Source organism: Thalassophryne amazonica, chromosome 1 (genome assembly GCF_902500255.1).
Source record: "Thalassophryne amazonica chromosome 1, fThaAma1.1, whole genome shotgun sequence".
Classification (NCBI taxonomy): Eukaryota; Metazoa; Chordata; class Actinopteri; order Batrachoidiformes; family Batrachoididae; genus Thalassophryne; species Thalassophryne amazonica.
Genome location: NC_047103.1, coordinates 43714339 through 43729251, shown reverse-complemented (window position 1 = coordinate 43729251; position 14913 = coordinate 43714339).

Sequence of the window (14913 nt, the reverse complement as noted above, 5' to 3'; positions counted from 1 at the left end):
AAAGTCAACGGAAGCTGTAAATCTGAAATTCTGAATCTGTCAGTTCAGACAAAATGTATCCAACAACCTGCTTTTACCTTAATGACAAATGTATTTACCACTGCAATGTCAGTTTAAAGCTCCAAACATTTTTTTTTGTAGATCGTCAGAGTAACTCACACCAGATGGATCATTAAACATGCAGGATTGTCATCGCAAACAATTCTGTTGGACTTTGACAACATTTTATGTGCGCTTATGATCTTGATTATCTCAGTTTGATGAGTTGCAGGCTTACACCTTTACAACACGGTGTGACGATATGCACAGTTCAGTTGTGCAGGTTTGTATATTTACAATATTGCATTTAAAATATAGCCGTGCAGTTGTGCTTTTCATTTTTAGTGGGGAGTTTTTGAAGCTTTACAGTGGATGAAAATGCCACCAAAAGGGTGATGATTAACAGATTACAGCTTGCATTATCACAGCTGCCCCATATTACTGAAGCACACACACAAATTGGCCTTGTCATGAATTTGGCTGTTCTCAACAATGGTACGTATATATGACAAAATAATCCAAATATATATCTAGCATATACCACATGCATATGTGGCACTTCCAATAAGTGTAAGTTGTCAGTCAGCAGTTACTAGCTGGTGTGGTGTTAAAATGCTGAACACTTTGGTGTGTGACTGTGTTTTCAATGCATTTGGAACACCGGATGAGATTTATGTGATAATTCTCTTGTTGCGCTCTCCTGCAGGCTCAGACTGCAGAACACGGCCTCTAGAGGCCGTAGTGATTTAGTATCTTGCTCAAGGCCACTTGAGACGAATGGATGATTGCCAGCAGAAAAGTTAGATTTTATAAATCACAGCTATTTATTTATTTATTTATTTGCTGTTGGTATCACTTTCTTTAAAGGGGTCACATAATGTGCATTATATATATATATATATATATATATATATATATATATATATATATATAATATCAGCTGCTCCCGTTAGGAGCAGCAGATCAATCCTGTCCATCTCACCCTGTCCTCTGTATCTTCCTCTGTCACACCAACCACCTGCATGTCCTCCCTCAGCACATCCATAAACCTCTTCTTTGGCCTCCCTCTTCTCCTCCTGCCTGGTGGCTTCATCCTCACCATCCTTAAATGAGTCTGTTATTCCTACTGCGCATCTCACTGCAGTCACACTATCCTTGTGCATGTCCTGCACTACCCTCACATACCTGTACCGCCACAATGTAATTCCTGGCCTTCTCTAGTCAAGTCAGGTTTATTTATATAGCACAATGACAACAACCAAAGCTGCCCAAAGTGCGTCACAACTACAGAATAAAAAGAGTAAAAAAATACAAGAACACAAAATGCGGAATCCAAGCACTAACAAACACAATAAAATTTTAATACAAAAGTGCAACTCCGCTTAGGTATTGAAGACCTGTGCAAAGAGATGCGCCTTCATTGATGACTTAAAACATTTAAAGAAGACGCAGATCTAATATTAAAAGGAAGGTTGTTCCACAATTTAGGAGCAGCTACAGAAACAGATCAATAAACAAATAAATACACTCACTCACTCATCTTCAACCGCAAACTCCAATCAAGGGTCACAGGGGGCTGGAGCCTAGCCCAGCAGTCATGGGGCGTGAGGTGGGGTACACCCTGGACAGGACGCCAGTCTGTTGCAGGGCTAAATAAATACATAAATAAATAAAATAATCTGCATTTGCATGTCTTTAAGAAACAAGCTGTTTTTGTGCACATTGTCTCTTTAAAACTGGGCAGACACTGTACGATATTTTCAATCATTGTACTCGGCTCCAGCTCAAACTGTACAACAAAACTGCACAGTGTAAAAGTTCAGAGCGCACGATTTATGTTTTCACACTGTATGACCCGATGCTCTGATGCGATCTGACTGATCACATTGTACGTTCAAAAACCACACGTCGGACTCGTGTTTCCAGAAGCAAAACATAAACAGAAGCTTTTTTTTTTCAAACTTCATTTACATTTATTATTTTTACAGAAACTCGATGGGAGACAAAGTTTTAACAAATAATAATAATAATAATAATAATAATAATACAAGACTTTACATGAGTTGAAGAATAAGGGGGGAAAAAAGAAACAGAGGCTGCTCTCCCAAAGAGATGATCATTGTTTATACTCTCTCCAATTCCTCATCAGTGTTTGCACATGTACAGTGCCAGAGGTTGGACGCTTGTAGCATTTCAGCAGCGGGATACCCTCACAACGGCCGACCAGAATATCAAACAGGTTTGATTTTCATCCAAGCATACGATTGCCGATCAGGAGGTGGTCGTGAGAGGTTAAACGTAGCTCGTTACTCCATGTATACTACATGATGCAGGATGCACGATTAAGCTGAAACTCGGCGTGATCCAAAAAATTCTTGCACGAGTGTAAAATCAGCTGAAAAAGGGCCAAAACCCGCAGCGTGTAAGCTCAGCTTAAGGAGAAGGTCAATTTTTTTAACCTTCTGAGCCTCAATGACACGCCCCCATATTGTAGTCAACCTTCCTCATGTTTCATAGATCAGCAACATAATGTCACAGAGACTTCATTCAACCACTTTGTGAAATGACATGTTCCCACCAAGAGTGTGTATATTTCTGCGGAGACAATCTTTCACTCGTAGCCAATCCTAGAGGTCAAACCTTCTCCAATTGGGAAGAGTGCAGGCAGAGTGGAGCACTGTATGCCTGTATGTCTGTTCACAGACAAGTTTCACAAGTTTTGCGAGTTTCTCAAATATCTCAAATATGAGCCTTGTCAACGACTGGAAAACATTTCAATTTTTAGTCTTTCAAAAAAGGGAACTGTTGTGGGAAAAGACATGTAGAATTTTGTTACGTTGAATTTTTTTTTTATGTGGAAGCTGTGGATTTACGCTGAAATATTAAAAAAAAAACTTGTCACAAAAAAATTCAAAAAACCTTTTCATATTGTCATTATGGGGTGTTGTGAGTAAATATTGAGGGGGAAAAATAATTTACTCCATTTTGAAATAAGGCTGTAACATAACAAAATGTGGGAAAAGTGAATCGTGTGAATACTTTACAGATGCACTGTATTTGAGAGCACCATCCATCTGTCTGTCCACCTGTAACACTTCATAGTAAGGCAGGGTGCTGGTACCATAAAATTCATTTAACCCTGCCTGGAGTTTTATCAAGACAGTTGCAAGTGAGTAGCCACAGGTGTTCTAGGTTATGATGACATTTATTGCTGATTCGACACAATATTACTATATCACAGGCAAGACAAGACCAAAAGAAGACCTCAGTTCTACCACTTAGAGAAATATATTTCCAAGACATCTGACAATTTGTCACTATACATCCAAGCGCCTTGGGCCGTGTAACCAAACTTGGCACATGGGTAGACCCAGTGGGACGAATAATCACTATAGCAACAGTGACTTGATTTGCATATTAATTAGGTCACTGGGTCAATGAGTGCAAAATCATATTTGGGTTCTTAGAGACAATTTCACTTGAGGTTGACACACAGAATTTTGACACAACCGACAAATGACTCCAAGGCACTTGTTAGGTATCAGCTGACCTTACTATATGGGTCATGAGGTCATCTTGTGCATAATTTTTTACCCAGGGATGGGTGGTGGATTTGTTGGTATATGGCTTTTGTATATATGTCCTGATTATATTCTATTCTTTGCGATAGTACATGTTCATGATAGTATTAAATAAATAACAAAAGACTCGCAAGGCAAGATCCATGGTCTTTATCTTTAATGAAAAATAATTGATAGGAGCTCACATCTAATATTCATACAGGGTTGATTACAGATGTTCTTATTTGAAAACAGCACACCTCATGCCTCATGACAGCATTGTGTCATTAACATGTTCTTGATTGCAAACTGGGCTACAGGCATTACTCAGCAACAGTAGTTTGACTGTTCCGATGTTTGGGCAAAATGAATCTATGCCCTTTAGTTTGTCAGTATGATTACTCATAAAGGGGATATAAAGAGGATAAATGGATTAAAATTTGCTCAGTTTCCATGCATCTGAGTAGAAAAAGCAAGATTGATTTGCTTCTGGAATTTACCATATACCTGCCAACAAGGCCACTTATACATCTGTAATATATTACAATCTGTGGCCTGGACATACCTGGGCTTGTGGAGCAGGTACAGCTTTTTAGGTTTCTTTGTTTTCCAGACGATAAGACCACCAGTTTGTTTCATATGACAGAGTTGTAATAAAGAAGTTATTCTTAAATGTAACAGTTGCTTGCACCACCTCATTTCCCCTCCTTATGGAGAGGGGGCATGTCCATTCTCCCAGAGACTGTGTGGGTGTGTCACAGAGCGCACCCTGGCACAGTGGGCATGTCTCACAGTGAAAGCAGGAGTCCAAAGATAGATTTTCACAGCATATGTCACAGAAGTCTAAAAGGAGCTGTTTCAAGCATGTGTTTTGTTTACAAGCCAATTTATGCATGAATAATCGTTGAGCATTTTTCTGTTGATAAGACATAAAACAGACATTTAAAACAGTTTTTTTCCACAGTGTATTTGGAGGCATTGATTAAACATATGCCTTTAGACTGTTTTTAACTAGGATTTTCAATAGTCATATTTTTCATCCTCTGCAATGTGCAAATGATACCGTATCATAATTTTGCAGCCTAATTAGCAAGCCACATTCGTATGTCTCATTTAAAAGCTACTAATGCAAATCCTACTGAAAAACTATCTGCTCAACGTGTACAAAATAAGTAAATAAATAAATAAATAAAAACCCTTCACTTTTAAACCTCTTCAAAAAAAAAATCTTGTAATACCATACTGACTATAGAAATGATGACAACACCATCACAAGTTACATAACTCATAGTAACAGTTTTTTAGACAAAAAAGACGATGTAGATTAGATTAGATTTCAGACTCAAAAATGAGGCAGAAGAAATGCAGCCCAGTCTGGAGGAAGCCCGGGCCCCCATCTGGAGCAAGGACTAGACGAAGGGCCTGTCAGCGAGCACCTGGTGGCCGGGCTTGCCACAGAACCCACCCGAAAAGGCAATGTGGACCTTCCATCTCCACCCTGTGGACTCACCACCCGCAGGGAGAACCGCTGGGGTCTGGTGCGCTGTCCCATGGGTGGCAGTGAAAGTCGGGGGTCTCAACAGACCGGACCGGGGCAGCAGAGGCTAGCTGTGGGGGCGTGGAAGGTCACCTCTCTGTGGGGGAAGAAGCCAGAGCCTGTACGGTAGGTGGAGCACTACCACTTTGATCTGGTTGGCTTCACCTCCAACAACAGCCTCAGGACCATTCTCTTTGATAAGGGTTGGGCATTATTATTCTCTGGAGTTACACAGGATGTGAGGCGCCAGGCAGCTGTGAGGAAACTCATGAGTCCCCGGCTGAGCACCGCTATGTTGGAGTTTACCCCAGTGGACAAGAAGGTCCCCTTCCTGTGCCTTTAGCTTGCAAGGTGGGGGGGGGTACACCTCTGACTGCTGTTTGTGCCGATGCACTGAACAGCAGTCCTAAGTATTTGGCCTTCTTGGAGGCCCTGACTGGAGTCCTGCATGGGGCTCCAGTGGGGGACTCCATTATTCTTCTGGCGGGGGTTCTTCAACGCACACGTGAGAAATGAGACACCTGGAGAGGTGTGATTGGGAAGAACGGCCTCCCTGATCTGAACCTGAGCGGCCAATTGTTGTCGGACTTCTGTGCTAGTAATGGACTGTCCATAACGAACACCGTGTACGAACATAAAGATGCTCATAAGTGTACATGGTACCAGAGCGCCCTCGGCCTCTTCAACATTATGTGGAGGTTTTTAACAGTGCTTAAGTAGTGGAAAACTGGGGTGGTAGTCCCATATTTAAAAAGGGGACCAGAGAGTGCGTGCAATTACAGGGGCATCACACTACTCAGCCTCCCCGGTAAAGTCTACTCCAGGTGCTGGAAAGGAGGGTTCGGGGCAATAGTAGAACCTCAGATTGAAGAGGAATGATGCGGGTTCCATTCTGGCCATGGAACGCCTCAGCAGTTAGTCAGACTCGTGGGTTGGGCTCCGCCAGGGCAGCACCTGGTCACCAATCCTATTTGTGATATTCATAGACAGGATATCACGGTGTAGTTGGGGGGGCTTTCATCACTGCTTTTTGCAGATGATGTGGTCATGTTGGCATCAATGGCCTGTGAGCTCCAGCACTCACTGGGTCAGTTCGCAGCCAGCTGAGTGTGAAGTGGCTGGGATGAGGCTCAGCATCTCTAACTCTGAAGCCATGGTTTTCAGCAGGAAACAGATGGATTGCCTACTCCGAATAGGGAATGCTGTCTTGCCCCAAGTGTGGGTGTTCAAGTGCCTCTGGATCTTGTTCACGAGTGAGGGGACAATGGAGCGTGAGATTGACCGGAGAATCAGTGCAGCAGGGACAGTATTGCTTTTGCTTTACCATACTGTTGTGACGAAAAAGGAGCAGAGCCACAACATGAAGCTCTCGATCTTCTTTCCTACTCTCACATATGGTCATGAGGGTTGGGTCATGACTGTAAGAACTAGATCACAGGTACAAGCAGCAGAAATGGGTTTCCTCAGGAGGGTGGCTGGTGTCTCTCTTAGAGATAGGGTGAGAAGCTTGGTCATTCATGAGGAGCTCAGAGGAGAACCGCTGCTCCTTCATGTTGAAAGGAACCAGCTGACGTGGTTCGGGCATTTGGTAAGGATGCCTCCTGGGCGCCTCCCCTAGGGAGGTGTTCCAGGCATGTCCAGCTAGGAGGAGACCCCGGGAAAGACCCGGGACTACGTGGTGAGGTTATATCTCCACACTGGCCAGGGAACTCCTCGGAATCCTCCAGTCAGAGGTCGTTAATGTGGTTCGGCAAAGGAAAGTTTTGGGGTCCTCTGCTGGAGCTGTTGCCCCCACGACCCGATCACTAATGGTTAATGTGAAGGGATACAGGAGCAAATTTAGAAAAAAAATGGTCAAAAATGGTACATATTTATGTATATACACTGCATCCGTCTGGAGGCATGAAAAGCTGTTAGGATGAAGAGGATGAAGTTAGGATGATGTGATTTTTCGCTGGACTGAAGTTTTCTTTTTACAGCATCATGGACTACATTGTCAGAATTATTTTTGAATGATCTAGCTGTTTTTCCAAGTGACTGACAACTATTTTGGACTCCTATTGAAACTTCATGTTTGACTGCTGACATCAAAGGGCCAGTGACGCATACAAAAATCTAAGTCCTTTTTTTGTTTATATATGAATAAAATATCAAATGACAAGGATCTATTTTAGCCGTTATATAAAACAAATAATGAATGTTTTTACATTCTTTCAATTGAACAAATATTTAATTCAGTGTAAGCTGGAACATACCATTTACCTCGGCTTCACGTTGGTGAATGGAGCATTCCAGGTTTCACCTCAAGAAATATTCATACCATTGAACTCATAAACATACATTTGTATATTATGCCAAGAGGCAACACACAGAGCCATGTGCACTTGCGCTTCAAACCTACTCTTCCAAAAAAAACATACAGGTGGCATCCTGGAACATTTGTCCATTTAATACACAGTGCTTCCGGAAAGTATTTACAGCACTTCACTTTTTCCGCATTGTTTTATGTTATAGGCTTATTCCAAAATGGATTTTTTTTTCCTCAAAATTCTACTCACAATACCCCATAATGACAATGTGAAAATTCTCTTTGAGATTCTTGCAAATTTATTAAAAAAAAAAACTTAAGAAATCACATGTACCTAAGTATTCACAGCCTTTGCTATGAAGCTCAGAATTGAGCTCAGGTGCATCCTGTTTCCACTGATCATCCTTGAGATGTTTCTACAGCTTAACTGGAGTCCACCTGGTGTAAATTAATTTGATTGGACATAATTCTGAATGGCACACTCCTGTCTATATATAAGGTCCCACAGTTGACAGTGCATGTCAGAGCACAAACCAAACATGAAGTCAACAGGATTGTCTGTAGAACTTTGAGACAGGATTGTCTCAAGGCACAAATCTGGGGAAGGCTCCATCCAACCTGATGGAGCTTGAGAGGTGCTGCAAAGAGCAATGGACAAAACCGCCCATAGATAGGTGCGCCAAGCTTGTGGCATCATATTCAAGAAGACTTGGAGGATGTAATTGCTGCCAAAGGTGCATCAACACAGTATTGAGGAAAGGCTGTGAATATGTACACGTAATTTCTTTGTTGTTGTTGTTGTTGTTTTTTTTTAATACATTTGCCAAAAAAAAAAAAAGCTATTTTTTTCATTTTGTCATTATGCGGTGTTGTGAGAAGAATTTTGAGAGAAAAAAATAATTTACTCCATTTTGGAATAAGGCTGTAACATAACAAAATGTAAAAAAGTGGAGCACTGAATACTTTCCGGATGCACTAAATCATTGCCTTTGCTCTGACACATTCATTATTATGGAACTTGAACAATTAAGCACCACCATAAAATCCAACTTTAAAAAAATGATGCTTGAAAGTTCATTCAGTTAACATTGATGAAATGGACATTTTTGCATAAGTACTTGCACACCAGGCCCTATCTTGTATGTATTTTTATACGGTTATTTTGCTGGTTTACAGTTTTACCCATAATCACCATAGTGCCTTTTTTAAATAAATGCCCCTCTGTGTTACATGTTGTAAAATCCAGTGGATGTCTGAGACAGTGGAGGCTTTTGTCAGTGCACACAGTTCATATTTTGCTGCTTTAACTCTTACTTTGTGTTAATCAGTCTTCAGACAAAGGCGGCAGCAGCAGCACGCCCCTGGGGCAAAGTCAGAGTTTCACCCTCCCTATGTGTCTCTGCTCTGCCCCTCCTCCGTCTGCAACCCTCATCCCTGCCTTCAAAACCCAACTCTGTCTCTGTCTCTGTCTCGGCGGCACTGCAGAGATGAAAAAGAATATGCAACACACTCTTTATTTCACTGCAAGCTGCACAGACGTTTATTGGCCTCGTCTCCTCTTTACACATACCAGCCAGATGTTTAAAACGGCTGGCATCAGGTTTAAAAAGCTGCAGATTAAAAAGACACATGTGGAATGCGGAGAAACAACTCTGAGGATAATCCATCTTTTTTTTTTTTTTATCTCATTTACACGTGGCATCATCACCAGGAATCCAGAAGAGGGCGATAAAGTCCATATAAAAGCAAACCTCCACTTTGCAACTTTGGGATTACTGTTTAGGAAAATTAAAATCAGTCTATTTAAACATAGTGGAGCAGATAGCTGTAACAATTAATTTCTGGAACCAAGCACCAAAATTGGCACACATTACTCTTTTGAAAAAAACTGAGTATCCACTTGAATTTTCAATAGGCAGCCAAGTTGGGGGTCAATTGAAAAATTACGCAGGGGTAAAAATTTATAATTGTTCCAATCATATTGGACGCTAGACCACATTATTTGTCTGAACATAAATATTCCAAAACGTATAGTTTGGATTATCTATGATTGAATGTTATGGGGTTAAAACATTAAGAATGGTGACAAAAGGTCAATTTAAGTTTGTACAGGGGTCAGAAGTTAAAGTTGCTCAAATTTGGTAAAAAAAAAAAAAAAAAATAGGTGCAAATTATTAGTTGAACTACTAGGATTAATAAATGGAATAGTTTTGACCGTGTTAAATGCTTGGTCTGCAAGGTAAAGGTCAAACAATGTTGACATCCATTGGATTCTATGACATGTGATATATGCTACCCTGTAACGTGGTAACTAAGCATGACATATGGTGCAAACTATTCATTTTTAAAAACCCTATTAACTGAACCAATAATTTGCATTACTTTTTACAATGTTTGGAGCAACTTTAACTTCTGACCCCTGTACAAACTAAAGCTGTTTTTACTCCATAACTCCATGACATTCAGTCATAGATAGTCCAAACTACACCTTTTTTTGAATATTTATGTTCAGGAAGATAATGTAGTATGGCTTTCAATATGACTGGAACATTTTTAAATTTTGACCCCTGTGTAATTCTTAAATTGACCCCTTCCTGTCCGCCTATTGAAAATTCAAGTGGATACTCAGTTTCTTTTTTTGTTTTTTTTTTTCAATAGAGTAATGTTTAAGGAGTATTTGTGCCCACTTTGGTGCTTGCATCACCATTTGAATGATTCCTCTGTAAATATTCTGTTATCTGCTGCACTAACAGTGGTAGGCACAGCTAACCTTGTAAGTGCTGTGCCTATCACCATTTTTTTTTTTTTTTAAGATTAACATCATAAAATAATTTTCTTTGGCATCACTATAAATTTAGTTACTAGCCTTTTAATAGGGGATTCATAATATGACATTGCCAATATAATCAAAATTTGCATTGTGTGGAAAAAATTAAGAGATAGTTCCCCCAAAGGGAAAAATATTCAAAACAACAGACTGCCTTGAACTCCTTACCACACCAACCTATACAGTCTATGATAGCAACCATAGCAATCTTAGATCATGTGGAGCCTTCCCCCGACTTGTGTGGGGGATGCTGGGAAGCACACGGTGACAGCCAGTCAGAGTAGAGGGGCAGCATGACATCAGCTAGACATGGCCTTCATACTGATTGTTCCCGGTCTCTATAGTATAGCTACAGGTGATGTCATGCAGGGTTTCTCCAGTATGTATACAGCCTATGTTAGTTGATAAACTAAACTATGCCCACCACTGAAGTCAACCCCAAAATGAATTATGTCGGTGCACAAGTGAAGCCAGAATGCATGTTCAACCCAACAGCTGTCTTAAGCCATGAAAAGTGTATCTATATTATAATAGCCAAGTGGCCTCTGTGTGTGTGTGTGTATGCATCTTTGCGTGTGTATGGCTTTGATCACGGAGAAACTGGAGACAGCTGACATTTGCTGTTTGGTATGCTTTTGTATTTTGGGTAAAGGATGAACGCTGCAAAAATGGAAAGTTGATGGGACTAATATTTTTGTAGAAATTAGCGATAATAGCTAACAATCGTGAACAATGGACATTGTGCTGCAATGCACAATGGGTGTTCGAGGGCTAAAATGTTATTGTATTGTGGTTCATGTTAATTTAACAGTGTTGTTAGTGATATTGATTTATTCTGTTTTTGTAGTTGTTGGTTTAGTCAGTTTAGTCAAGTGTCACGTTGCCGTTACCATGAGTGAAAACTGTACTGCCTTTGATAACTGCCGGCACTGTCTCTGTCTGTGTGTGTGTGTGTGTAAAATTAACAGCACTTTTGCAAAATGCAGAAAAGACAAAAAAGCTCTGCATACACGCATACGTGCATATAACTTTGATCACGGACAAACTGGGGAGAGCTGACATTTGCTGTTTGGTATGGTTATGTATTTTGGGTCAAGGATGAATGGCGCCAAAACAGAATGTTGATAGGACTAATATTTTTGGAGAAACTACGGATATTAGGGGAGGTGACATGTTCTGTTATTTTTATGTTCTTTTTTATGTTTTAAAATTTTATTTTATATGTGTTTTATTTTTGTAAATTTGTGTTTTTAATATTAAGCACTTTGGACACCAGTCGGTGCTGTAAAGCGCTTTATAAATAAATGTTGATTGATTGATTGATTAGCCAACAGCAATGAACAATGGACGTTGCTAACTATACTCAACAAAAATATAAACGCAACACTTTTGGTTTTGCTCCCATTTTGTATGAGATGAAGTCAAAGATCTAAAACTTTTTCCACATACACAATATCACCATTTCCCTCAAATATTGTTCACAAACCAGTCGAAATCTGTGATAGTGAGCACTTCTCCTTTGCTGAGATAATCCATCCCACCTCACAGGTGTGCCATATCAAGATGCTGATTAGACACCATGATTAGTGCACAGGTGTGCCTTAGACTGCCCACAATAAAAGGCCACTCTGAAAGGTGCAGTTTTGTTTTATTGGGCGGGGATACCAGTCAGTATCTGGTGTGACCACCATATGCCTCATGCAGTGCAACACATCTCCTTCGCATCATCCGTGAAGAGAACACCTCTCCAACGTGCCAAACGCCAGCAAATGTGAGCATTTGCCCACTCAAGTTGGTTACGACGACGAACTGGAGTCAGGTCGAGACCCCGATGAGGACGACGAGCATGCAGATGAGCTTCCCTGAGACAGTTTCTGACAGTTTGTGCAGAAATTCTTTGGTTATGCAAACCGATTGTTCCAGCAGCTGTCCGAGTGGCTGGTCTCAGACGATCTTGGAGGTGAACATGCTGGATGTGGAGGTCCTGGGTTGGTGTGGTTACACGTGGTCTGCGGTTGTGAGGCTGGTTGGATGTACTGCCAAATTCTCTGAAACAACTTTGGAGACGGCTTATGGTAGAGAAATGAACATTCAATACACGAGCAACAGCTCTGGTTGACATTCCTGCTGTCAGCATGCCAACTGCACGCTCCCTCAAATCTTGTGACATCTGTGGCATTGTGCTGTGTGATAAAACTGCACCTTTCAGAGTGGCCTTTTATTGTGGACAGTCTAAGGCACACCTGTGCACTAATCATGGTGTCTAATCAGTATCTTGATGCGGCACACCTGTGAGGTGGGATGGATTATCTCAGCAAAGGAGAAGTGCTCACCATCACAGATTTAGACTGGTTTGTGAACAATATTTGAGGGAAATGGTGATATTGTGTATGTGGAAAAAGTTTTAGATCTTTGAGTTCATCTCATACAAAATGGGAGCAAAACCAAAAGTGTTGCGTTTATATTTTTGTTGAGTGTAGATTCTGGAATAACACGCCATTCCAACTCATTATAGAAACTTTGCAAAATTTATTACCACCCTTGAAAAATGTCAGCTACCATTTTTATAAACACTACCCAATCTAGAGCCTGTGGATCCCCACAGGTAACGTGGTAGTAAATATTTAATGCCAATGACCAAAAAAGTCCATGATCAGTTAATTTTCTCTGCGCTTTCCTTTTTTGCCTGATGCTTTGCCTTCATCTCCCTATTGTGAAATTGCACATATGATGAGCTGTTTACTGCACAGTGACATTAAACAACACACACACACACACACACACACACACACACACACACACACACACACACACACACACACACACACACACACGTGATCATTTAGTTGTTGCATCACAGATGTCTATGAGTTATGCATGAGATCAAGAGTCTGGGATGCATGATGTTGATGCACAGTGGCAAAGCGCAGACACACACTGTGTGAGTCAGTGTGACTCATGCTGCTGTTCAGTGATGCTGCCAAACATGTCATTGAGATAATCCAGATGTTTTTGTGTTTTAATCACAGTCTTTTGAGGAAAGCAGGCTTGTATACTCATACATCATTTGTCATCATCAGTTCCGTAAATATGAGGTAATGATGATTTGTCACTTTAAACATTTAGATATTTATTGTTGGTGTTTTTGGGGCAGGACACCCATAGCAATGGTGATTTTTATCATTGTGGTTTGGGTTGCATAATTTGTTTTTCAGCAGTTATTTTTTGCTTGTTTTTATGCCTAATCCAGTTTTCTGAAAGGGTTCTGTTTGTGCATTCGTCCTCAGACTTTTCTTGAAATCAGACCCTGCCCTATACGACGTGAAAGGAAATGCTAAAATGTTTACTTGCTTTAATTTAACAACAAGATGAGCTTGTATGATACAGAAGTGTAATTTTGAAAAAAAAATTGAATGTCTGGATAAGCAGCTGACAGGTCTGTCTCTATGTGCATATTTCAGCATGCATTAATAAACAACACGTTCTATCTTGACAGTCTGTGGCATATAGTTTAAAAATGCATAACGTAAGTGCATTTGAGGCCACTTTTTACAGAGCACATAAGTGGAATACAAAGTAGTGCACAGAGTCTGGAGTGTGTTTTGGGTGTAATTGAAATATAATGAAACCAAGATTACCAATTGATTGTCAACCAGATTGTGCAGATGTGCCATTTTGCCATTTTACCAGCAGCACCACATGCAGACTATATGCATATCATGAACTCACTTTTATAAGGTGTAACTGGATATTGCAAGGTCTCTGCTATGCTGTTTATTTATTAAAATAAATGAATGTAGTCTTATAAATTTAATATTGTTATTACCAGAGGCCATCAAATATAGCTATGGGGTATTGCAAAGGCTTTGCATCCATCTCTCCGTCCATCTGTCTGTCTGTCTCAGGATAGGTCCAATCCTATTATTTCTTGGGAAATTCTTGGGACACAAACTTTTGACAAGTTCAAAGATGGCTAACCTTGACCTATTTTAAGAGGTTAAACAGTCACATTCTGTTTCAATCTGTTGAGCTTAGTTTTTTTTGAGTGGCAGGGGTGACAGCCAATCAGAGTACACTGAAAAATGAGAACGTTTGCACCAACTTAAAAAAGTGTTACAATTTGTAAAAACCTGAATGAATTAAGTTGTTTGAACTTAAGTTTGTACGTTAGAGTTGAGTTAACTTTCAAACTTAAGTTCAAACAACTTAATTCATTCAGGTTTTTACAAATTGTAACACTTTTTTAAGTTGGTTCAAACATTCTCTTTTTTCAGTGTAGAGCTTCACTGATGTCACATTCTAGTTGTTAGCTGCAAACTCTGTTTCATTTGTGTGTAAATATAACCTCTTTGTCATATATGTGAAAGCTAGCTAGAAATAAATACTTCTAAAACTGAAAATGATGTTTTTCTAACCTGATAACGCACCTATTTTAATATATATATATATACGAGGTCTGTGAGAAAAGTATCCGACCTTATTATTTTTTTAAAAAACCATATGGATTTGAATCACGTGTGATTACATCAGCCAAGCTTAAACCCTCGTGGGCATGCGAGAGTTCGTCGGATTTTCATTGTCTGAGAAGTTGCTGAGAGACTGGCCCTGTGCTTGATCAAAATTTTTTCAAAAACTGTGAGGC